The sequence below is a fragment of the Grampus griseus genome, assembly GCF_964374135.1.
Source record: "Grampus griseus genome assembly, chromosome: X".
NCBI classification, from domain to species: Eukaryota; Metazoa; Chordata; class Mammalia; order Artiodactyla; family Delphinidae; genus Grampus; species Grampus griseus.
The window spans coordinates 100,653,932-100,680,969 of NC_138999.1; positions in this window are offsets into that span (position 1 = coordinate 100,653,932).

A 27,038-nucleotide genomic window follows, 5' to 3' on the forward strand; every position below is an offset into this window, starting at 1 on the left:
CTTTTCTTCACATTCGTTGTGCTTGGGATTCATTGAACTTCTTAGATCTGAGGGCTTATAGCTTTCATCAGATTTGAAACATTTTTGGCTATTATTTCTTCAAATATTTTTTCAGTGTCTCCTTCTCTCTGCTCATTCAGAGACTCAAATTATGTGCATATTGGGCTGCCTGACTTGGTCAGATAGCTTACTGATATCTGTTCATTTGTATTTTATTCTCTTTTCTCACTGTGTTTCATTTTGGATACTTGGCTCTGCTATGTCTTCAAATTTACTAATACTTTCTTCTGCAATGTTGGATGATCTACCACTAATCTCCTTCAATGTATTTTTTTTTTTTTTTTTTTTTTTTTTTGCGGTACGCAGGCCTCTCACCGTTGTGGCCTCTCCCGTTGCGGAGCACAGGCTCCAGACGTGCAGGCTCAGCGGCCATGGCTCATGGGCCCAGCCGCTCCACGGCATGTGGGATCTTCCCGGACCGGGGCATGAACCTGCGTCCCCTGCATCGGCAGGAGGACTCTCAACCACTGCGCCACCAGGGAAGCCCCTCCTTCAGTGTATTTTTAATCAGATATGATAGTTATCATCTCTCAAAGTTCAGTTTGGCTCCATGTCTTCAACTTCTGTGTCTAAGTTTTTTAACATATAGAATATAGTCATAATTGTTTTAATTTACTTGTTGCTAATTCTGATATCTGTGTCAATTCTGGTTCAGTTTTGATTGATCGATTTAACCATTTTGAATTGAATTTTCCAACTTCTCTCTTTTTTTTTTTTGGCCGCACCGTGTGGCATGCGGGATCTGAGTCCCCTGAGCAGGGATAGAACCCATGGCCCCTGCAGTGAAAGTGCAGAGTCTTAACCACTGGACCGCCAGGGAAGTTCCTCCAATTTCTTTTTATAACTGGTAACTTTTGATTGGATGCCAGGTGTTATGATTATTTTTCCTTTTTGGGTGCTTGATATTTTTGTATGTCTTGAGCTTTGTTCTGAGATGCAGTTACTTGAAAATGGTTTGGTCCTTTTGGGTCTTGCTGCTAAGATTTGTTAGGTGGGATCACAACAGTGTTCAGCCTAGGGATAATTATTTCCACTACTCCATTGAAATCCTCATGTTTACTTTACCCAGTGTTTCATAAATCTTGAGGTTTTTCCAGCCTAGCCAGTAGGAATTGGCACTATTCCTAAGTCGGTGTAAATGCCAAGCACTATTAACTTTAGTTCTTTCAGATGTTTCCTTTCCCCAGCCTTAGGTAATTTCTTCCTACACAAGTGCTGATCTGAATTCATCTGAATACTCAAAGAGGACCATCTACACATCTCTACAGTTCTTTTTATATCTAGCTGTTTCTTCCCTATTACACTGTCCTGCAAACTCTAGCTGCCTTGGACTCCCTGGACTCCCAGAGGAGTTCCATCTCCTCAACACAGAGAGTCCACTGGGCCCTGCAGTGTGACTGGGAAGCTCTCTCCGGGCAGGAATATAGGACAATCATAGGGGTTGCTTTGGTTGCCTTGGAGATTACTGCCTTCACTGCCTGATGTCCAGTGTCTCACAAGCCATCATTTCATTTATTTTGCCTATTGTTTTATTCTTTGAAGTGGGAGGATGGTCCCTGTTTCTCCATCTTGTCCACACTATTCCTGTGGAAATGGTACTCATTGAGAAGAGCTACAATTACTTAGTCATCATTTAAAATTTAAGACTCAGATTCTACCCACACAAGGCACCAGAACAAGCCTTTGAAAACAATGGAAGGAGATAGCCATTGCCGCTCACTGAGGTGATTATTTATAGGGGATGACGACATTGCCGTGCTTCTATGCTTCTGTATGTAGGTCATTTATCCATGATATCGTTCACTTATTTGGAAGGTCCTTTTTGTTCTGGGGCTGAAATAGACCTAGTCCAGAAGGAGAGGCCATATGCATGATAACCATCACACCCTGCATGTATATAGGTTTAGTTATCTTTTATATATAGGTTTATACATTATTAAAGAACATTCATAGTCATTCACATCCCATTTAATCCTTGATGTGTCTTTAAGGCACTAGAAGATTAGGTATCTTCATACCCATTCACAGAGAACTTAAATGATCTTCCTGATCACATCATTAGCTGGTGTCAGAACAATGGCTGGTATTCAAGTCACACAATTCCCTGTGACTCTGTCCCCATATCCTATGGCTTCCTAATGGCTTGTAAAGATAAGATTGGTATAGCTGGGCTATGTCCGCCTATGAAATAGGGACTCAGACAAAGCAGACACCAGGAGAGCCACGGTGGCAGCAATCCCATAGAAGTGTACGGGAGCCATCCTATCATAATATATTTTAATACAATGCAAAATTTCAGGTCCCAGCTGCATGTGAAAGCTTGTTTTCCTCCCTCTTAGCCATCATGCATTATTGATGTGAAGTGACCTCACTTACATGTCACAGGCAGATTATGATGACAGAAGCTCCTTTAGTGCCGGCATAGAGAAGGCCTGCTTTCCTTTGCTCTAACTTGGTCCACTTCCCCTGCTTTATATGCTGCCACCGGGACTGTCACTCTCCCGTGGTAATGAGCTAAAACAAGTGTTGAATCACTGCAGCTATCCCTCATTTTCAGCAAAGCCCTTATGTACTCAGCCTCATCTTCTGTCTTCACAAGAAATCCCATTTAACTCCTTGAACCCAAAGGTCTCATTCCTCACGGCCCCACCAGTAAGTCTCTGCCAGCCGTTGCATTGAGGATCTACAGATGGCCATAGGCTGTCCAACTGATGGGCTGATGCACCGATGCTCCTACCTGGCTGACCCGAGTCTCGTGCTCCTGGACCAGAACCAAAAGGAAGTCTGACAGGATTACTTTAGAACTTGCCATTTTTTTTTTCATCCTTCCTGCCCCACTTCTCTATTTCTCTCACTTTAAAGAGACTATGCAATAAAAAGGTCTAAATATCTCTGCGGTGTCGTGAAAATGCCCAGCTGCCAAAGAAGTCTAAATGTGAAAAAAAGGTCTTAAGAGGAAGTAAGAAATGATTGACAGAAACAGGTTCTAAAATGAGACCATCACTAAAGGAAAGAAATGTACTGGGGATTGTCCTGAGAAGAATTTAATATTAATAACCATCTAAGGTTACTAAGTGTATGGAATAAAAGTTGTTCAAGAAAGGGACTTCACAGAACTCGATGCTGGTTACTGGTTCTTTGAAGCATGATCTCAGAATGCTTTCAATGGAGTGTCAAGTCTGAAAATATGTGCAAATGACTCACCCATAGATTTGTTTTTTTAATATGTCCTGACCTAGAAAATGCTGTAATGTAAGACAATATCATTTGCTTTTTGCAAAGACAAGGAGAAAAGGATTTTTAAGATAATTACATCCTAGCAAAAACTTTCTGCACCAATGTTTGTTGTTTAATGAGAACAGCAGGTAGGCAGCTTCTACTCAAGGGGTTCTCTTGCAGGTTGCTAAGACATGAAAACGAAAAACTAGGTTACAACGTTAAGGTTTCATGGCCCATCTCTCATGCTCGTTCTTCACCTCGATTTCCATAGCTATAACTATATGACTCTACGGTTGGGCTCTTTCTTCTCATCTAAACAGACATTCAGGGAGAGATTACAGTAATTTTCAAAAGGAGGAGTATGTTAGAATCACCTGTCGATCTTTTAAGAAGTCAGGCAGCAGGGCCATGCCTCACCTCTACAGCAACCAACTTTCGGGGAATGGGGCTCAGATATGTTTTTTACAGCAATACATGATTAAGATGTGCATCCCTGTTAATAACTTTTAGATTAAGGGATATTTGAAGAAATTAAGTCATTAAGTTTTTAATAGTTTCCTATGGCTGCTGGAATAAATTATCACAAGCTTAGTGACTTGAAACAACACAAGTTTATTGTATTACAGTTCTGGAGGTCAGAAGTCCAAAATAGGGCTTACTGGGCTAATATCAAAGTGTGGTCAGGGCTGCATTCCTTCCTGGAGGTTCTGTGGGAGCATCCCTTTCCTTGCCTTTCCCGGCATCTAGAGTCAGCTTACATTCCTTCCCTTGTGGCCCCTTCCATAATCAAAGCCAGCAATGGTTGGTCAAGTCTTTCCCATGATGCCATCTCTCTGATTCTGCCTCTTCTGTTTCCCTCTTCCCCATTTAAGGACCCTTGTAAGTACATTGAGTCCACTCAGATAATCCAAAATAATCTCTTCAAGGTCATCTGATTAGCAACCTTAATTCCATCTGCAACCTTAATCCCGCCTTTGCCATATAACATATTTACAGTCTCTATGGATTAGATCATGGACAAAACTTTAGGGCACTATTATTCTCCCTACCACAGAAATGATCTATTTCAACCACTTCATTTGGCTGATAAGGCAAAAGAGACACAAATAAGTGGAAAGAGGTATTCAGTTAATGGTATTAACATCCTCAAAGTTACCCTTCTCTTTATGTCACCCCCAAAATTTAAAAACCAAATTCTGTCAACCTGGTACCCATGAATCTAAACCAATGAACACTGTCCTCCTCCTTAATTCAGACCAACTTTGTCGTCCTCACCCTAGACCTCCACCAGATATTCCACAAGTACCTGCAGATGTTCCAGTTATGCTGCCCCTTCCAGCAGCCAATTAAAGGGAATGAGAATGTAATAGCTGACCTAAGTCAAGCTACTCCCAAAGTCCTGGTGGGATTTAAAATGAATCCTATTTGCCCCCTGCTTAAGGATGCATCCTATGCTTTCTGATATGGAGTCTTAAAGGAAACTCTGGCCGTTACCCCTAAACCAGCACCTTGCCCCATGCTTTGCTCAGGCAGAGGCATTCAATATGCCACAGGGAGAATTCTACTCCTATTCCCGAAACTCAAACTTCCAGCATGAAAACAAAATGGAAATCTAGAATTGACCCAATTTCTACTTGTATAACATTGAAATTCTATCCGTCTCCTTGATTTCTTTCTTCTGTTTTCTCATTCACTCTTGTTAGCTTAGCCTTCCTTTAACCTGCCATTTCTCCTCCAGGCCAGAACAGTGCCTTGCCCAAGTTGATGCTACCTGAATACTTGTTGAATGAATGGGTGAGTGAGTGAATGGGTGAATGAATGGGCCATTGAAACGGCCATATATTTGGTTCTTTTTGGCTCCAGTCTCCCTTCAAACACATCCTTCACACTTCTGCTGGAGTGATCCTCTAAAACGAAGGATCTAATTGAGTCCTTTCCCAGCTTCCAGTTGCCTACAGAATAAAGTCCACATTTCTCAGCTTGGCATTAGAAGCCATCCAAAATTAACCTCCTAACACACTTTCCAGCTTTGCTCCTGCACTAGGCTCTCCTCGAATGCTCTGATCCCCCTAGATCTCTGTTCTGCAGCGACAGCTCGTGTCCTCCAATCCCTGATTGCAACCTGCTCTTCATGTCTTGCTACTTCACACTCAGGTTTTGCACAACTTGGAATGCATCTCTGTCCCTTCCATTCTCAGTGACCTAAGCCTCAAGCATCGGACCTATTTCCTCCATGATTTCCCCCCAAAGAACTCTGCCAGGCTCCAGTCCATTCTGTAGGTCTTACTCATTTTGTATCCTCCACAGGACACTGTACTAAGTACAGACTAATAGAAGTCTACTAAATGCTGATTTTATAATACAGGAGTATTTATTCAATACAATGTTGATGGTTCCTGAATCAAAAGAAGATTTTTTTTGGCCTTATATTGCACTGAGAGAAAACAGTATTCAGTATACGTTAGAGAGGATTTTTTTTTTCTCCAAAAGAAGACAACTTTCCAGTCAACTACGAGTTAACCAGAAAAACCAATTAACCAGAAGGTCCATTCCTTACTCTCAATTATACACACCAATGGAGGGAAGCAGTGAGGCAGATGATCTAAAACAGTAGATAATCAAAAATTCTGCCCATTGGCTTTCAGGCTCTCCCCACACATCCTCCCCGTTTCTCTGCCCACTGCACTGCACTCCCTGGCCTCTGGCAGACTCATTATCCTGATTCTGCTTGGCTTGGGCTATACAGAAATGAGTTTGAATTCTCTGTGCACACATTCATTTACCTGACTTGTACTTGGCTGGCCATCTGCCAGCCACTCAGTGAGGCCCTGGATGGAAGAAGAGAGATAGAGGCAAACCATACATGGTCTCTGCCTGGAAATAATTTCTAATGTTTAAATAAAAGGAGTTTGCAATCTGGTTCGATACTGCATCTTTTTCAGTCTCAACACACCAAGGGATCTGAATGTGAAACACCTGGGGGTGAGAGTTCAGGAGTAGAAAAAATAAGACTGAAAGGCTGGTTGAGGCCAGCTTTGTGAAGAGGCTGGTAAGCCAAGCCAGGGCATTTGGACTTGATCCAAGAGGCAATAGTGAACTGGCAAAGGAAATGACATTGCATAATGGCAGCGGTGACAGAGTCATGGGAAGGATCTAGCAGCCCTGGGTTAATCACTTGAACCACAAAATAAATAATCCCCAGAGAGAAAAACTAAAGCTGAGCATTTAAAGGTATAAACCCCTATTCAAGATAACTTTTTCAGAACTCCTGCTGCCTAGGGATTTAGACATGAGATCTCTACTAAACACACGACAAACAAGTGCCTAGCACAGTGCCTTTCACATGACAGGAATTCAGTAAATGACCATTGACTTCAACAGAATGGGGGATGAGGCTTGATAAGAAAGAAAATATATCAAGCAGCCACCAGGGTTGAGCTATAAAAGGCCCACCAAGGAACTTTATCTCCCTGGTGCTAAATGAAACCCTATATTCGGGAAGCTGAAAAAAGAAATCATGTTCAAAATCCCCTGCTTAAAATTTCAAGTGGTTCCCTGCTGCGACCAGGATTAAGCCCAAACTCAATAATTAGGGCTAAAAAGCTTTCCATGATGTGGTCCCCACCCAACTTTGCCTGCCTTATCTCCTAATATTTCCTAACACAAGGCCTCTACTATTGCTAGACGGTCCCTCAAACACCCACTAAAGAAATGTCAATCCTAGTCTGACCATAGACATGCTGTGGAAGCCAGATAGTCTTGATTTTTCTCCCAGGAATGTTGTGTGGTTTCCTATGAGAACCAATGATTACAGCGGTCTTTTAAAATGCAAACTGAGAATTGCAGTGTCTAGTGTGGTAGTGGTTAGCCTTCAGGACTAAGCCAATACTTGGATCTCTTCTTATATAAACAACTTGGTTTGCCCGGTCCTAATGAATGGGTAATGTCTCAATGCCAGAGGCAAAGCTTGCACTACACTTTAAATACCAAAGGACAGAATTACAAATGGGCAGAACCCTTGCTACACCTGCTACAGCGTGCATACATGATCAGACTCAATTGTAATGATTATGTGTGTGTGTGCTTATCCTTTGGAAGACAACCATGCAGAAAGATGCCTGGGCTGGAAATGAGTTTGCAGTTATTTTAATGATTTGGAATGTATCCATTAATTTGAAATATTCCAAAGTAATGGTTTGAGATTATATTTAAGGTCTTTCAAAGTACCCCATAACAACAGGGCAACTATTCACCCTCTAAGTTAAATTTTAAGACAGTTTTTTAAGTTGAACACCTACTATGTGCCAGGTGCTTTTATATAGGTCATTTCCTTAGCACATAATGATCTCACTGTTATGTATTACCAACTAAAATTTGAATTATGTGCTTATTTCTTTTCAGTGAATCCATTTTCCTTTCATTTAAGCAGGAGTAACATTTTATCAAATCATAGCATTGAGCTGGAATAACTCTCACATCCATCTACTTGTATCTCCATTGCCACCACACTCGTAGTCCCACCATCTCTCATCTAAAATATTTCAACAATCTCCCTCGGGCTCTCCTCAGCTTCCACGCTTGCCCCTTCCAATCTATTGTATACAGAAGAGCAAGAGTCCTTGTCTTCAAATGAAACTTAATTTCCTTTTGAAAACCGGCCAATGTCTTCCCACTGTATTTTGTATACTGTACTTGAAAGTTGCTGAGAGTAGATCTCAAGTGTTCTCTCCACACACACAAAGATAGAGGTGTAAACTAAGCCTCCTGTGGTAGTCATTTTGCAATATATACACGTATCAAATCACCACATTGTATTCAATACACCGTAAACATATACAATGTTATATGTTAATTATACCTCAATAAAACTGAAATAAACAAACAAACCAAAACCTAACTCCCAAACTCCTTACCGTGCCTATGAGACACTGCATGATTGTCTATAAGCCCTAAGATTTCTGTGCTCAAAGCCTAGAGAGCCAGGGCTCAGTTAGTTGCAGAACAGACTAAGACCTGGAGCACACACAGGCAACTCACAGTAAGGTAGATGCTGCAAAAAGTCCCCATAAGAGATGTTGGAAAGAGGTGTCCTGAGCAAATGTCCGCAGAGATCACTGCTATGGGGTGTATGACCTTTAGGGGCTTAGAAATGAATGAACAATATCCATTTGAGACAAGAGATCACCTTGTATTCTGCCTTGTTTGGATCTTCAGACAGACTTCCTATGGTTAAACCCGACAACTTGTTCTCTGGATCCCATTCCATTTTATCTACTCAAGAATTTCCATCCTATAATGATGCCTTCTCCTGCAACTTCAGTTTCTTCCAACTGGATTATCCCTATCTGCATACAAACATGACCTGGTATCTCCCACTTAAAAAAAAAAAAAAAGTCTTAACCCTCCACCCCTTCTACATGTGCTCACTTACCCTGGTCCCTTTCCCAGCACCATTTCTTCAAAGAGTCATGTATCCCTCTGTCTCAGCTCCTTCACAACCCAATCTCTCTTCAACCCACTCCATTTAGGCTTTTGTCCACACTCTGCCACTGACACCATTATGGTCAAAGTCATCAATGACATTCATGTAGTGAAAAACAATGGCCAATTTTGCTCTTCTCTCATCTGATTTCTCAGTAGCATTTGGAAGTCAGCCACTCCCTTCTCTTTAAAACACTTTTTTCATGTGCCTTTCTTGATGCTATGCCCTTGGTTTTCCTCCTACTGGTTGCTTGTATTCAATCTCAGATGCTGGATCCTCCTCTGCTAGACTTCTTAAGGATACAAAGCCTTAGATCTCAGATCTAGGCACCATTCTCTCAACTATCTACACTCCTTCTAGGTAATCTTACACAATCCCATGGATTTAAATATAAGGAAGATACCTGACGTCTGCATTGGCATATGCGATAGGCTTCTCAAACTTAAAATGTTGAGAAAGAATAGTCTTTTTCTTTCTCTCTCACTTTCCAAATTCTTCACTACTCTTCCCCATTTCAGAAAGCAGTATTACCAAATATACACAATAACCAAACCAAAATCTAGGGCTCACCCTTGATCCACTCTTCCCTTCATCACCCTCTAGCATCCAGCCCATGAACAGGTCCTGTTGATTCAACTTCTCTGACCTCACTCATACCGCTCTCCTCCCGTTCATCCACTGTGTTTCATTCAACATGCCCTTCAAAAACACCAACTTGTAACTGTCTTGGAATCCTTTGTGCCACTTGTTCTCTCTTTTAGGAATGTTCTTCCTCCTGATTTTCACATTCCTGTCTCCTTTATGTCATTCAGCTCTAAGCCTAAAATTCACCTCCTGAGAAAAGCAGACTGACCACACAATCAGAAATAGGCTCTGGTCACTCTCCCATTATTGTCCTTTATTTTGCTGCATATCACTTACTAGTATCTGATATTCTCTTATACACACACACACACACACATACTTTTCAATGTGTTCATTACTAATCTCCCTCTAACTAAAACACAAGCTCCATGATAGCAGCAGCATGACTTTCCTTGTTCAACACTATATTCCTAGTGTCTATACAGTTCCTAGCCTATAGTAGGCACTCAAAAATTGCTGAATGGATGAACATACAAAATTTGTAAGCTAAAGGGTTTTTACAGAAGCAAGGTTTGATGGAACAAAACAGGGAAGATGGAATAGGAAATATGGTGAAAAAGCAGGGACAAATAGAAGAAAGGGGCATAAATCAATGTACCATACCAACAAGGTGTTAGGAAGTACAGAGAAGGACTATAATAACTTTTTTCCTTTATAATGTCCCCTCTTTGTTTCTCCATGATTAAAAGCACAAGTCTTAAAGTGAACTGGACCTGTGGACTTGTCTTTGAGGTCAACAAGCATGTGTGGGCAGAAAAGACTGTGTCATTTCCTAGCCAGTCTTTGAGAGACATAAGAATCCCAAGAGATAACTGGTGATGAGAGCTACTAAGAGGCAAAGAAAACAGATAAAGTGCCTGTGTGCTGAGGCACTCAAAAAAGAAAGAGAGCAAAGCACAAGGACTCAAAGGTCTAGAGATCTGAGAAGTGGCCTTGGGAGGAATTCTGACACAAAGCTAAAAGAATGGGACAGCTGGTTGAGGTAAGAAGGTCAGCATGAGGAATATCCGGAAGAAGGAAGCCACTGATTCGTCTGGCAGATAGATGGGACACAGCATTAGACATCCAGGAACTTCTCGTCTGGTAGCAATTAGCAGAGAGGAAATCCAATGGGCTCAAGTCTGGGGCAGAACTCCAGTTTCTAAGAGGGCTAAAGAAAGAACAAGGCTGGACCCTAGGCCTGAAAGATTCAGGGCCAGGCATCTATCACAGAAACCCAGTTCTAAGGGCTGGGGTCCAAGAACAGTTCTTTGTCACAAGAACAAAAAAGAATCTGAATTGTTAGACTGATAGATGAGGTCAAATCCTGACCAAATATAATACTTACGATGACAAGCTATTGCCCTAGGGCACCTCAAAATCCCACTATCTCAGACAGGACTGGCCCCCGAGTCAAGAGTTAGACTGAATTTGCAGGTGATTAAAAATGCCCTCAGTTGTGAGGACTGGACAGCTCTGGGGACAGAGAGCCCAGCAGGTCATTCCTGAATGTGATGCAAGATGTCTCTGTGGCCAAGGCTTTCTTGGATGATTTCAATAGCCCAACATGCATGTGAGATTCATGAGTGGTTGAAGGCGCCTAATTACGTTGGTGAGAGGCTACCAGGAATCAGACCTTAATTACTCCCAACCACCTGCTCTCCCAGAAGTCCAGCCAAAACTGGAGCTTCTCCTTGGATTCTCTTGATTGTCCTGCTGCTTCTGGGAACCCAGGAGCCAATTGCAGATATCAACAGAAGATGAACTGCCTCCAGAGTATGTAGGGTGTTAGTCTCCAAGGTTTAGAGGTATGAACTCAGGCCTCCTGCCTGTGCAGCTAAACTCTGAAATGTTGCTTTCCTAGCAATGCTTCTAAGTATGCACTTGTTATAAATTGCACACTTTCTCCACACATTAACATAGGCGGTGTATGGAAATGTGTGTAGCCAAGAAATAAGTTAAGAATTAATAGAGTTTTGTGTTCTTTCAGCTTGGAGGTGGCATGTGGAAGCTCGCTAAGGCAATTTCATTTCCCCTACCTTGTGCAGTCAGTAATTACATTTATTCTTAGACAAAGGAGGGTTTATGGTTATTTAGCATTAGAGATGTCTGATAAGGGTATTGAAGTTTAGCCAAGCAATAGGAACCTTAGATGCTGAATACACTGTGGTCAGACTGCCACTTTGGTTTTACAAGTAGACTTCGAAGACTTCAGACAGCTATTATGTTAAACTGGCCCCTAGTCCAAAGGACCTTGTTCTGCCAGGTTGCTCAGATTCTGGAAATGCAAGAACTCTTTCGTGCTGCACGGTGCTTTCCTGCCCTGAAGTTACTAAAAGGCCTAAGAGGTGCCTAATTACCTCCAAAGAGAAAGCATATACCTCCCATCAGGTTAGAGTTTGATATGAGTTATCTACATTTGGATGGGTCAGAAATGTCACAAGTAGTTGGGATTCAATGTCTCCAATAAGCTGAATATGGCTCACATCATATGCCACCTTCAAAAGTCAGCTCAGGCCTGACTTTCTCTGTGAAACCTTCCCTGACTGACCACACCTAGGTAGACTGAGGCCAGCCTTCCTGAACTGCCATGGCACCCCCATGGCATACCTCGATGAGAGCAATTATCACCCAGTAATATATTAATTTCTTAACCTCTGTGTTGTCTAACCAGATAAGGAGATGCTTGTGGGCAAGGGGCCATTTTTAGTCATCTAAGAATCACCAAAATCTATCATGATACCTGGCACGTAGAGGGGATCCATAAATGTTACGTGAATGCTGAATGAAAGAAAATGTTACAGAACCACAAGTTTAACTTAATTTGTTTGACACAAGCATCTCCCACCCATTCATCTGTTCTCACACGGCATTTAAATGATGCTGCTCTAAACTGATAAAGTTCTTTATTGATCCCCTGTTCTGTGCCTCACAGTGTGGAGCACAGTGTCTTTTAAATAAAAGACATGGACTCAGCTCTCCAAGGATTTACAGTCTTACTGGGAAGGGAATATGGGCAATCCTGAAACAGTCTGTTGACATTTGTTCTTAAATTGGGTTCAAAGATGGATGAGAGGATAGAGGGTCAGAGTAGCAGTGAGGAGGTAAGATTGGAGCTCAACCTTGAAAAAGCAGTTTGGCAACAATAAACAAAGGATAACAGGCTGAAGGCAAAGCAGAGGCAATGGAAGGCCAAGAAACGGGAAGCGATGTAGCATGCAGTGTTAGCCAATGAGGAGCTGCTTCCGACAGGCTGCAGAAGGGCAGCGAAGGTTTCAGGGTACTGCAGGGAAATGAAGAAAGGACACTGAAAGATGATGACAAAGAGAGCAACAATAAACAGTATGGTTTTCTGAGGAAAAACTGAGGGAGGGGGTCCTAGAGGAATATATTCTGTCAACAAACTGTGATAGATTCTACAAGAGAATGACTTTTCTTTCCCTTTGCAGGGCTCTGCACGGGAAGGGTTTACCAATGCCCTTTCATCGGGTAGGCTTCTTTTGCAAGGCCTAACAGTAAAGTGTGGCCTGGGGTACAGAGGGATTGAAATGTTCTGGTGCTCCAGTGGAGGAGGGGGAGGGGAGGAGGGGGAGGGGGAGGGGAGGAGGGGGAGGGGAGGAGGGGGAGGGGAGGAGGGGGAGGGGAGGAGGAGGAGGGGAGGAGGGGAAGAGGGGAGGGTAGGAGGGGAGGGGAGGAGGGGAGGGGGTGGGGAGGAGGGGAGGGGAGGAGGGTGGGGAGGAGGGGAGGGGAGGAAGGTGGGGAGGAGGGGACGGGAGGGGAGGAGGGGAGGGGAGGGGAGGAGGGGAGGGGAGGGGAGGGGAGGGGAGGAGGGGGAGGGGAGGGGGAGGGGAGGGGGAGGGGGAGGGGAGGGAGGAGGAGGAGGGGAGGAGGGGAAGAGGGGAGGGGAGGGGGGAGGGAAGGGGAGGAGGGGAGGGGAGGAGGGGAGGGGGTGGGGAGGAGGGGAGGGGAGGAGGGTGGGGAGGAGGGGAGGAAGATGGGGAGGAGGGGATGGGAGGGGAGGAGGGGAGGGGAGGGGAGGGGAGGGGAGGGGAGGAGGGGAGGGGAGGGGAGGAGGGGAGGGGAGGGGAGGGGAGGGGAGGGGAGGGGAGGGGAGGGGAGGGGAGGGGAGGGGAGGGGAGGGGAGGGGAGGGGAGGAGGGGGAGGAGAGGTTTCACCATCACTGCCCCTTGAAAAACTCCCTGTGCCCAGATCACTAGACTGAAATCCCAGGATACCAGGGACACTCTTATCTAGTTCACCACTGTATCACCAGTATCTAGCACCGTGACTGACACAAACTAATATGCTCATTAAGTCACTGATTGAAAGAAATAACACCATAGAACTTAGCATAGTCGATCATGCCAAATAAATCTTGGCCATACCTATTTATTATGATAGCCAGTGCACTGATTTAATAAACATAGAGCCAAACACCTACTAGGTACAAGCAATAAAGGCAGGATGAGATATAGTCTCTGACCTAAAGGGGCAGAATATAATGGGTTGGATGGGGCACGCGCACACACACACACCTATGGACTAACGTAGAAATCCCTTTCCACAGTTGCTTCATGCAACATCTATATAGTACCATCATCTGAAAGTCTCAGAGCATATTCTAAATATTTCTTATTATATGCAGTGGGGGAGATAAGTGAGAGACATCATCTCCATTTTACAGATGGGGAACACGGAATTATTAAAAATTGTTAGAAAATTAGTAGTCATCTAGATCTTCCAACACCTTACAGGTGTGAAGGAGGCCAGAGTAGGGCTGTCAAAGATGTGGCTATTCCAAGAAGCTGAATGCAGGGAATGGAAGTACATGGGCCTGTGAAAAAATGATAATCTCAGGTGGTAACACGTGCAAAAGCAAGCCCAATTAGCTATAAGGGGTCTCTCTCAAGCACCAAATATAGAGAAGCACCGCCCCAGGCTCAAGGGCCAGAGGGCCTCTGCATAAGGACTACTATGATGATCAGACTAAGACCATAATAAACAAGAGGTCAGGACGCCTTTTGTTTAATGAGGGCAGCCAGACACATTCATCTGGCAAGTACTTTGTAAGCACATATTATATGCCAGGCTCTTTTTAAGTCTAAGGATACACAAACCATGAGATACAGTCCTTTCCCTTGAACTAGTGAACCATGAGAGAGACAAACAAGTAAATGGATAATGTCCATTATGGGAACCCAAAGTCAGTGTCGCTGGAATGCTATCTATTGGTATCTACCATAGGGAAATATTTGCACGTGTTCACAGCATGGCATTTTTACAAGGATAATCCCTGTAGCAATATGTGTGGTTTCTTGGGTTTTTTTTTTTTTTTTTTGGCTATGCCGCACGGCATGTGGGATCTTAGTTCCCCAACCAGAGATCGAACCCGTGCCCCCTGCAGTGGAAGCGCGGAGTCTTAACCACTGGACCGCCAGGGAAGTCCCAGCAATATTTGTAAAAATAAAAAATCAGGAGACAACCTAAATGTCTTTCAATACTAGAATGTCTGCTTACAGTATAACAATGAGCAGTAAATAAAGGGTAAGGTAAATCTTGATATTCTGACAGAGATCTCCAAGACACAGAGCCCAGTCAAAAGGCACGTTGCAGAACAATATACATAAAGGGAGTGGGTAATCATAGACAATCGGCTTTATTGGCAGGAATTTAAATCATTAAACAATTTTAATAAGATTATATACTAAGGTATTAGTTGAGTAATGAAAAGTAATTTGAACATATGTATATGGTTAAATTGTTTTAATCTCTATATCCAATTTCTCCTTCCTATTTTGGGTTTTTAAAAAAATTCTTAAATGGGTAAAGGTGGGGCAAATAGAAGGAAGCATGTTCTCAGAAAGGAGAGCCACATGTGCTGAGTCAGGAAAGCCTGAGAAAACAGAATAATGCTAGATCAGAGGGCATGAGGGGTGAGGGTTGCCGGGGTGAGTGGTGGGGAAGGTGCAGGGTGAGTTGAAAATGGAATGCTAAGATGAGGCCAGACCATAAAGGTACATCATACACATGCCAGGCTAAGGAGCTTGGATTTTATTCTGAAAGTGTGGGGAAACCATGGAATAGACTTTAAGAAGGTAAGTTTTGAACCAGCCCTTCCATCTATGGTGTGAAGAAAAGATGGCAGGGGTTGGGGCACGGGGAAGGGAGAGGTTAGCAAGAAAGTCTTTGTAGGAATCTTAAGAGAGAAATGTTGAGGTCAAGAACTGAGATAATGGCAATAGAAATGGAACAGAAAGACCCCCTGAGAGGAAGTAGCCTCCATAGTGGCTGCTGCTGGCCTGGGAGAGAATGCTGCTAAGGATACGGTGAAATGTTATGGCCTGGGCAATTAGGTAGATGGTGGTACGACTGACTGAAATAAGAAATCAGAAGTGGCTGATTTGGAGTGACAGGGGAGGATACTGATGAGTTCCCTTTTGAACATGCTGAATTTGAGGTACCTGTGAGACATCCATGTAAAGATCTGACTGTAGGTCCATCTTAGTACAGATGGCAGAATTTTCTTCTTCTTAAAGGCTATATGTGTGTGTTTATCCATTTGTCTGTCAAAGGACATTTAGGTTTTTCCATATCTTGGCTATTGTGAAAAATGCTTCAGTGAACATAGCAGTGCAAATATCTCTTCAAGATAGTGATTTCATTTCCTTTGGATATATACCCAGATTAGGTATTGCTGGATCATGTGGTAGTTCTAATTTTTTGAGAAACTTCCACACTGTTTTCCATAACTGCCTTACCAGTTTACATTCACACCAACAGTGCACCAGGATTCCCCTTTCTCCATATCATCACCAACACTTGTTATCTCTGGTCTTTTTAACAATAGCCATTGGAACAGGTATGAGGTAATATCTCATTGTGGATTGATTTGCATTTCCACGATGATTAGTAATGTTGAGCATATTTTCATGTTACCTGTTAGCTATTTGTATGTTTTTTTCTTTTTTATTGGAGAAATGTCTAATCCATTCTTTTGCCCATTTTTAAATCAGGTACTGTTGTTGTTGTGTATGCTATTGAGTTGAGCTCCTTATAAATTTGGGATATTAATCCCTTATCAGATATATGGTTTGCAAGTGTTTTCTCCCAATCCACAGGTTGCCTTTTCACTCTGTTGATTATTTCCCTTGCTGTGAAAGAAGCCTTTTAGTTTGATTCAATCCCACTTGTCTGTTTTTGCTTTTCCTGCCTGTGCTTTTGGCCAAAAAAAAAAAAAAAAAAAAAAAATCATTGCCATGACGAAGGTCAAGAAGTTTTTTCCTTGTTTTCTTCTAGTAGTTTTACAGTTTCTTTCAGGTCTTAACATTTAAGTCTTTAATACATTTTGAGTCTATTTTTGTATTTGGTGTAAGATAAGGGTCCAATTTCATTCTTCTGAACATGGATACCCAGTTTTCCCATCACCATTTATTGAAGAGACTATCCTTTCCGTATTGCATGCTCTTGGCACCTTTGTTGAAGATCTGTTAACTAGGTGTGTGGATTAATTTCTGGGCTGTCTATTCTACTGATCTATATGCCTGTTTTTATGCCAGTATCATACAGTTTTGATTACTCTTATGCTAAGTGAAATAAACCAGACATAAAAACAAATACTGCATGATCTTATTTATATGTGGAATCTAAAATAGTCAAATTCACAGAATCAAACAGCAGAATGGTGGTTGCCAGGGGCAGGAACGAAGGAGAAATGAGACATTGATTAAAGGGTACAAAGTTTCAGTAATGCAAGGTGAACGAGTTCTGGAGATCTAATGTATTGATACATTATGATGACTATAGTTAACAATACTGTATTGTGTACCTGACATTCTCTAAGAAGGTAGATTTTAAGTGTTCACCAAAAAATAAGTGGTGATTTTGTGAGATGATGAATATGTTATTTAGCTCGAGTGTGATGATATTTCACAATTTATATGTAGATCAAAACATCAAGTTGTACATCTTAAATATATATATTCCTATTTGTCAATTACATCCCTTAAAGACTTAAATCTTTAGTCTTTAGTAAATCTTCAAGACTTAACATTCTGAAAAGATTTCACTGTACACAGTCAGACATATAGTTCTAGACTCTAGAGGTGGCTATAAAATGTGGTCATCAGTGAATGTGACTTCATTTTCAGTCATGGAAATGGATGAGATAACAGAAGGAGATTTTTGTACAGATAGAAGAGAACTGAGTTGAAGATTGGATTCTGGAGAACAGCAATGTTTAAAAGAGAAAGTAAAGGAAGACCAGAAAGACAGAAAAGAACTGATCATAAAAGAAGAGAAATTAAGAGAGTTTCAAAAAAGAAGAGTTTGTCAACACTGTCATATGTAGACAGGAAGTACAGTAAGACAAGTAATAAAAGTACCCATTGGACTTCTCAACAATGAGGTCTTGGGTGAGTTCAGTGAGAAGTATATAAGGCAGGGGGGGCGGGGGGTAGACAGGATAATCTCCCCCATGTCCTAATCCCTAGACCTATGAATATATGAGGTTACATGACAAGGGGAATTTTGCAGATGTGTTTTAATTAAGTAATTTGAGATGGAGAGATTACCCTGGATTATTCAAGTGAGCCCAATCTAATCACATGAGTCCTTAAGAGTGAAAAGTCTTTCCTGTAGTCAAAGGGAGATGTTACTATGCGAGAGGGAACCAGAGACATACAACCGACATTGCTGGTTTTGAAGATGGAGGAAACGGAATATGAACCAGGAAGTGTGGGCAGCTGTCAGAAACTAGAAAAGTCAAGGAAACGAATTCTCCCCTAAATGTCCCCCAGAAAGGAACGCAGCCCTGTCCACACCTTAGTTTGAACCCAGTGAGACCTAGTCAGACTCCTGTGGAAGTGTAACATAATAAATAGGTGTTATTTTCAGGCACTAACTTTGTGGTAATTTGTTACAGCAGCCATAGGAAACTAATATGCAGGGAGGGGACAGTAGTCAGGACAGAAGCCAGATCACAGTGGAATTAACAGTGACAGGAGGTGAGAAAATAAGAGATGATGAGTGAAGACAACTCATTTAAAATTTTTTGCTTTTTAAATGGAAAGAGAGCATTAACAGGAAGAACACAGTTTTGAGGGAAGAGTTTTGTGATATTTTGAAAGGGCGGGGTGGATGCACAGGTACATGTAAGTGCCCATAGGGAAAAAAAAGTGCCAACTACAAATTGGCACTCGCCATCTACCTCTATAAGGATTAAATCATGAGCCACTGCAGCTGCTGACCTTCAACATCCCCTGAAAGGAGTTCAGGGTGGAGATCAGGAATGAGGCACTCTGTGCTCTGGGAAAACCCGGCAGAACAGGTCTTCAGACAGTTAGATAGTTTTAGGAGAAGATTTTATGAGCCCAATTCTTACATCTCCTCGTATCTAGAAAAGCACTAAAATCACTGACAGTGACATCTGCTCCTCGTGACTAGCTGCAAGGCTCTGCCAAAGTGTGTGCCTGACTGCATGTCCCCCTTCACTAAAGTCATATGGAACACCGACCTTCTCCCTGCCTCTTTGGAGCAGTTTCTCCGAGCTATCCCGAGATGCTGTCTCCCGGCTTATAGTCCTCATTTTGCCCCAAATGATACTTAATTCACAACTCTCACATTTGCATTTTTTTTCAGTCAACGAAAGGTAGGAGACGTAGACAAGAGAGAGGGAAAGAATGGAGAGGAAGTTCTTGGGAAAGCAAAAGGAGCAGCTTCCAATGTCAGGTAACAGAGTTTCAGAAGGCAAAAAGGAACTGAGTGAGGGGGGACTTGTGGACCTAGGGTTCTGATGGCAGAATCTCAGGGTCATCATCATACGCACCACCTGATTGTTCCCTTGTCGGCAATTAAGAGTTAGAAAGCTTGGAAAAAGAGGAGGCAATCAAGGTCCAGAGAAATCAAGTGACTTGTTCAGAATCATACAGACAGCTGAGGTTTCAGTGTCCTCAGCTGTGATATATTAAATGTGATAATGCATGTAAAGTGCTGTGTCCAGCACATGGTATATGCTCAATACAGTATGGCAGGTATTATTATAGGATAAGTTAGTATACCTGATGGCCTGCACAGCTAGAGCTTAGACGTATAGGACATCTAGTCAGTCAAACCTAGGTTTGAGTTTCGGTTTGGCCACTTATTTCCTATGTGGCTTTGGGCATGGTGATTAATTAATACATACTAGACTGGTATTCTGACATCACATTCTATACCCTTTCCACTTCATGACACTACCTATCTTTAAATAATTATACAAATATGCACTCCGGGGCTGAGAATTGAATCATGTCTTCTTCTAAGGCCTAATACAGTTAAAAGCTTTACTATTGAAGGGGAGCAGAATTCACCACCCCAAAATATGCCTCTTGGGCATACTGGTTATTTTTCAGAAACAGAAAAGAAAAAAAAACCCCACCAAAACTCAGAAAACTGAGTAGAAGTTACCCTTTTATAAGAGACTTATACATTTATGAGGAAAATCTCCACTTGTAAGGCATTTTCATCTCTGTACCAGGGAGAGGAGGGTGACTAAATCTCTAGAAACTCTTATCAGTGCAGAATGCAAGGACTTACATCTGCATAACAAGCATACCATCCTTTGCTGTGCTTTTCCTGACAGCCTGCTGGAACTGCCCCCTTCCCAATGCCCAAGCATCTTCTTTTGTCTTTAGCTGGAGATGATATTTAAGGTGGCACTTTGTGCCATTTTGGAGTGTTATTTAGTCTTCCTGGGTCTCTCCCATGTATACAGGAAGTATACATGTTATTAAAATTTTGTTTGTTTTTCTCCTGTTAATCTTTTTATTATACGGGGTGTCTCAGCCAAAAACTGAATCAGAGCAGTTCCCTATGGGGCCCTCCTGGATAGAAATCCTTCTCATGTCCCCTGTTTTCTGTTTCTAGGAAATAGACTTCATTTGGCCTCCTAGACCTTCCCTGAGTTCCAAAGGGCAGACTCAAAAACAGGTGCTCATCAGGGAAGGGAGGGGATGCAAAAACAAAGGAGGAGCAGTCAAGAAACAATAGTGCAGCACAGGGCAAGGTCCTGGTTCCTCCTCAAAGGACCTACATAAATATATCTTTGAGTTCTTCTGCAGGAACTAAGGCCCCCAGACAGGTGGAGGATGGTAACTTCAGGCTGATCACAAGATCCCTGGAGCACCGCCGTGTTACTTCACCACCAACCAATCAGAAGAAAGCCACAGAGCCTGCAGCCCTCACCCCAAGTTTTGCCTATAAAAACTTTTCCCTGAAAACCATCAAGGAGTTTGGGTTTTTTGAGCATGATCCACCCATTCTCCTTGCTTGGCCCTGCAATAAACCTTCCTCTGCTCCAAATGTTTAGGCTTGTTTGGCCTCACTGTGCCTCGGGCACATGAACTTGTGTTTGGTAACAGAACCAAGAAGGGTAGAGGAAAATTTATTTTCCCTCCCTTACACTACTCAGGGATGACAAATGCGATAGAACCTATAGTACTTGTACATTACATTCTGCAAAAGAATTTAACTATTCCTGCTTTCACAATTCTGTGAACGTGCCAGAAAGTAAGAGCAGAATAGTCAAGAGCTCTGTTTCAGTTATCAAAGGACTCAAACAAAACCCAACAGAAAAATCTGAAAAGCCCCTCTTTATCCTGATGAGTATGTAAATATTCATGATAACATTGATGATGGTACTATATTTGAATTAAAAAAACCCACTACATAGTTTAATCAAGTCAGCCATCCCATGCAACAGCAGTAATCTTCCCTTTCAGAGGTTCCTGAGTGGACGATGGGATGTTGTCTGATGTATCAGTGATTGGCTATTTACTTGTACAGTTAAGTTCATCTCTTCCTTTCATCATTTTGAAGGGACACTGATTTCAGTAAAAACCTCTAAATGAGAAGAACAAGAAATGCAAATCCACAAAGCCAAAGCGAATGGAGGAAGACACAGAAAGTTCAAGGGGAAGTCAAGAGAGGAAATGGGACAGAGAGTTTAAGCGCAGTGATTGCCTGCAGCTCTACGTGGGTTGTGGAGATTGTGCCTGGTTCTATGGGCTCATAACTACTCCTCTTAGAGTGAGAGCAGGACCGGGTAAAGTGTCCTATGCAAGCTGGTCCAGTGATGGGTGCAGAGCCATACAAGTTCATCTCCCCACAGTGCCCTAACCACCTCCACTCTGACCACCCCTCCCAAAATGCACATTCTGCCACAGGAGGAAGCAGAGGAAGAATGAACTTTTTAAATAAAGTATTACCATAGGGGTCAGGAAGAGCCTCCCCTTCCACGCGGAATCCTTTATCCCTTGCTTGATATTCTTTCCTGCCTATTCTATGGGGATGGCAGAAAACTTTCGGAGAATATGTAGTCCCTTTAAGCTCCGTTTCAACCTCCAATGTCATTTTTGTTCACATGCATGGCCTAGTCAGTAGCTTTTTACCTCAATTTTAAAATAAAAATGGATGGCCGGAGTTTTGCATTCCCCTTTATTGTGAAGAAAAGCAACAGCAGACTCCTCTTCTCACCCTCTCAAGACTCTATTTTCCCTTATGACATCTTCCTAAAGTATTTTGTGGCTTGCAATCACAGTGTCTATGATTGTTTAGCCTGAGAGATAGTTCGTGTCCCTCTCTGGATTACTTTTATAAAGTAATGTGTTCCAATAATCAATTATTTTAATGATCTTACTTACAGGGAAATCCCATATTTTACTAAAATTAATATCAGCATAAGCCTGAAAACTCTTCATGGCTTTAGAAAGATCTGTCGCGGCCTCTGAAATCTGTACAAACGCTATAAAATACTCTGGGTAAACTTAAATTGAGAGGATCAAACTCTAAATAATTTATACGTGTTCGTAACCATCATCCTTTCTCAATATTACTGCCTTGAATTAATAGAGTATCATCTTCCCCAAGGGCCCAAAGGACCCCACAGGCAGAAGGCATTCATCCTCCTGCTACCCCTGTGGGCAAGGAATGCACAAGAATCATTACCCCCATTTTACAGTCTGAGAAAATGAGGAACTAGGATGTAAATGATATGCTAAACAGAAAGTTGGAGGCAAAGATGTAAGGCTTAGTGAAAGTAAGAGAGAAAAAAAAGTTCAGGAGACAAATAACCCTGACAGATCTGTGACTCTGGAGTTAATTTGGAGGCAAAATGAGTCAAAAACCTATCACAAATCCTATATGTACTATCCAGGCTAATATCAGAAAATGCCAATGGTATCAAAACAGACATCTGCATAGGCCCAGGCACAAAGTGAAAAATAAGCAACTGATTCTTCAGCCAAAGTAGAAGTATTATTGCTTGAGATCAGCTTCATAGGATGGCGTTTCTATAGACCTAAGGGGTATGACAGCAACCAGTCAGGCTACCTGAAAAGCAGCAATTGGACAAAGGAGGGCTTATCTGAAACAAGGGCAACAAAGATTCTACCTAGAAGAGAGAAGTAAGAGGGCGCAAAAGGCAACATCTCCCGAGTATTGTTGTTTTTTTTTTTTTTTTTTTGCGGTACGCGGGCCTCTCACTGTTGTGGCCTCTCCTGTTGCGGATCACAGGCTCCGGACACGCAGGCTCAGCGGCCATGGCTCACGGGCGCAGCCGCTCCGCGGCATGTGGGATCTTCCTGGACCGGGGCACCAACCTGTGTCCCCTGCATCGGCAGGCGGACTCTCAACCACTGCGCCACCAGGGAAGCCCTGGAGTATTGTTTTTAATCATGCCTGTGATCAGCCAAGGACAAAGAGTCAAAAGATAATGGTCCGAGGATGAAAGAATTAATTACATTAAGCAATCGTACCACAGAGTTGGATATAATGTAAAGAAGTTAAATATTACTATTCTGAACCGTTTTCCTTTCAATGAGAACTTGTCAAAAAGACAACCCTAGACAGCCCAGTATAGCACTAGGCAGAGAATAGGTCCCCAGAATAGGACTATTGAATTGACCAACTGAAACTACTGCAAGGCTGTTTATCAAGCAGGTATCAAGAGAACAGATCAGAAAAGAGTGAGAAGCATTAGTTAAGTAAGCCATGTTACCAATGTTTTCTCTACTCCTTTCAGTAAATGATCTTCATTTCTTGTGTGGGTGGGTGGTGCTATAAGGGTAATGTTGAAACCAAGGAGGACCCTGTGGGGCTCCTGGGCATAGAAGCCTTTCCATGTCCCCTGCCTGTTCCTTGTTTGTAGGCAACAGACTCCAGCCTCCATGACCTTCCTTGAGTCCCAAAGGACAGGTTCAAACAGTTGCTAATCAGGGAAGGGAGGGGATGCAGAGACAAAGGAGGAGCAGGCAAAAACAACAGTGCAGCCTTGGGGCAGGGTCCTGGTTCCTCCTCAAGGGATACACATAACAATATCTTTGAGCTCTTTATAGAACTAAAACCCAACAAATGGAAGATGTCACCATTCTTCATACCAGAGAAGACCACCTGAGGCCAGATTAAAGCAACCACAGAAGCTCATCAAAAAAGATTACCTGAGACCAGATTAAAGGAGTATAGGCCCTGCACATGCCCTAATCTTATCAACAACCCCACCCTTGAACTACTGTTAAAAAACTCCCCACCAAATCCTCCTGGGTGGAGGACACAGTTTTTGAGGGCAGGAGCCTGCTGTGTCCCACCCAAAGCTCTGTCTCCAAGATTCGATTAGGCAGAGTGCACAGAGGCCGAGTTCTCAGCATCAATGTCAGCCTATATAGTTACAATCCAAAAGAGGCAGTGTATGCAATTTGTCTTTGCAACTTATCACCTTATTGATCTTGGGAAAATTACTACAATTTTCATTGGCTGCATGTTCCCATTTATATAGATATAGTCATTGTAGCTACACAGGGGATGCTGTAAAGATGAAATGAGATGAAGCCTGTCAACACATTAAATACTTAATAAATATTTGCTGCTATTATCATCATTATCAGGATCATCATTATAACCCAGTTTTCCCTGGGCTTATGATTCTTTATGGTTCTTAGGTCTTCTGGCCCTGCCCTAGCTGGGTGGGATGTATTTTTAGCTACATGCCTATTCAAGGGCCACCTCAGTCAGAAGTTCTAGCCTCAGTCCGAACTACCAAAAGACCCAGAAGTTAAACAATCCCTGACCTAGAATAGGATTTACCTCTGTGCTGCAATAGCTGGTTCTTGATCTGAAACTACATACAGTTCTAGATTTCTCACTGCCTTGACCTCAGAGATGTGATTTCTTCTCTGCCCCATGCCCATATGCCTGGATTCCAGACTCTTAGATTACTTCTGACCATGTATAACCCTAGACTCTTCCTTGCCATGCTTTCTTGGTTTCAAAGTCCTGGCTCACTTCTGGCCATCGCTAACATAGGGAAACTTCCAATAGCCAATCCAGAATCAAATTCCTGTTTAGAGTTGCCAGACTGATCATTCTGTGCCTAGGCAGCCTTGTCTCTCTGGGTCATGATACTGAAGGGAATGTTCTGTTCACCTTAAAGGAGCCAGTTGGTGGCAGCAATTGGGATCATCACTTCCAGTTTCTGATGATGCCAGCCCACTCTAGTAATGGTATCAAATCCATGAGCAAAGAACACACGTGGCTGCACTAGCCTCACCATCTTTGTGTGACTCCACAACTGTCCATGTTCTATAACCCACTTGATGCCTCCAAGAAAGCAGGCTTGTAAATACTTCTACCACAAAAACACACTTTTTAAACTAAATAAATATCATGCCACATAGAAGATTTTCAGCGTTGGAAATTATAGTCTCAGATGTGGAAACCAACACTGAAACTCAATGTTCCTGTAAGCAGGTTAGTTAATCATGAATAATAAATAAATATGGGGTTACCAGGAAGTATCATGACGCTGTGACAGTCTTTCAGAAGAAAATGAGGCCAGAATTTACAACCTGAGGAAAAAATTAACCTTTCAAAAGTCTGCACCTGATATTTTCCACAAGATGACTAGGAAATGGAACTCAAAATGACCTCCCATCTCAGGGGTATTACCTCCTGAGCTTCTGAGGTTTCTGCCAAATCAGTTTCTGGAGAATGTGAGTTTTCCAAGCACTTAAATGAGCAAAGATGAAGGTGTATAATAGACCCTTCAGCACAAGAGGCAGGAAGAGTCTTCACGTGAAAAGCCTCTATGGCATGTGTAAATTAAAATGGCTCAAAAAAACAAAAAGTGACAGGATAGAGGGGAAGAAACCACTCCCTGAAGAGGGACTGTAGGGAAGATTCATGCATAAATGCAGTCAGTTTGAGCCATGTCTGCATTTTTGTCTTTGATGTGAGTCTCTTCCTTAATGGGTAATCTTTAAAAAGAATCAGTGATGAGTTTATATATTAAAAATATAATTTGATATTACAGATACGATCCATATTTTATACATATTGTTTTTCTTCCCCAAGTTGATGATGTCTCAAATGCTAGCCAAGGAAAGAGTTCAATGAGAAAACCCAAGCAGGGAACAGAAAGCTCTCCGCTGTGGTGTGATGGAGACCACGTCCCCCCAAGAGACTCAGCCTGATAAGTAGGTTGATCATAAGTACCCTCCTAATTTTGGGGTGTGTTTTAAGGGGTATCAGAAATGATAACAACTCCACTCAAAATATCTCCAATATTCGCTCCTACCTAAATATCCCCTACTAGACTAAACGCCGTGAGGATGGAGATCGTGGCTGTTATGCCAACTGATACTTATCTATGAACTGCATTGGCTTAAGGCACGGTTAAAAATCAAACACTCCCTCCAATATTTGCTCTTTACACATTGACAAGGCTGATGCAACCTACACTTCTATTATTCTCACTGAAGTGGGACCACATTTCTACTGCGGGCCAGTTAGAATGGAAAGGGGTTGGGTGGAGGCGAGATGGAACCTAATGATACTAGGCAGGTGGGTCAGGAAGCTGATGCCATGACGGGGAGAGAGAAGGACCGGAAAGAAAATCACCATTTTGCTGAGCCAACTCTGACCAGGCATAGAAGTTACTCCAGGTGCCTCAAATCCTTCCTCCCTGACAGTCTGTGTTGTTCGCTGTGCATCTCCCCTCAGTGAATGGCCTGGTCATAACCTAAACGAGCACTCTTCCAACTCCGTCACCAGATACTGCGCTTGCTATCTTACTTGCCTCGGTCTGGAAGCTTTACAACGGCTGCCAGCTCAAAAATCACATCTGCATGAAAATAATTAGTCGTCTTATATGCCCTTCTATCTAGATTGGGGACTTGTTCCATGTTTTCCCTTAACTCTCTCCCAGTGGGTTAACTTTCTCCCAATGAGTTGATTTATACTTATCAGAAATGCATTAAAAATCACAGTATCACAGAGAAGAAAACTCGAATGTCATGATGCTGCTTCCTGTTAATCAGTAACTAGGGGCTGTTTTAGTAAATGCAAATATACACATACTCTGTGTGAATGTGGATTCATTTGCCAGTTGTGTGTGTGTGTGTGTGTGTGTGTGTGTGTGTGTGTGTGTGTGTGTGTGTGTGCGCTCCCACCAATGCTGATGCTGAAAATATGCCAGGGATTCTCAGACGTGTGTGTGTTTGGAGGAAGAGTGGCGGCTTTTCCAGCTATACACGCTCCCTGGGAGATTCCATAACTTTCCTCACACCAGCCCCCACCCCCAAGTTTAAAATCACCGCAGGGTAATGAGTAATGTTACTGATAGATG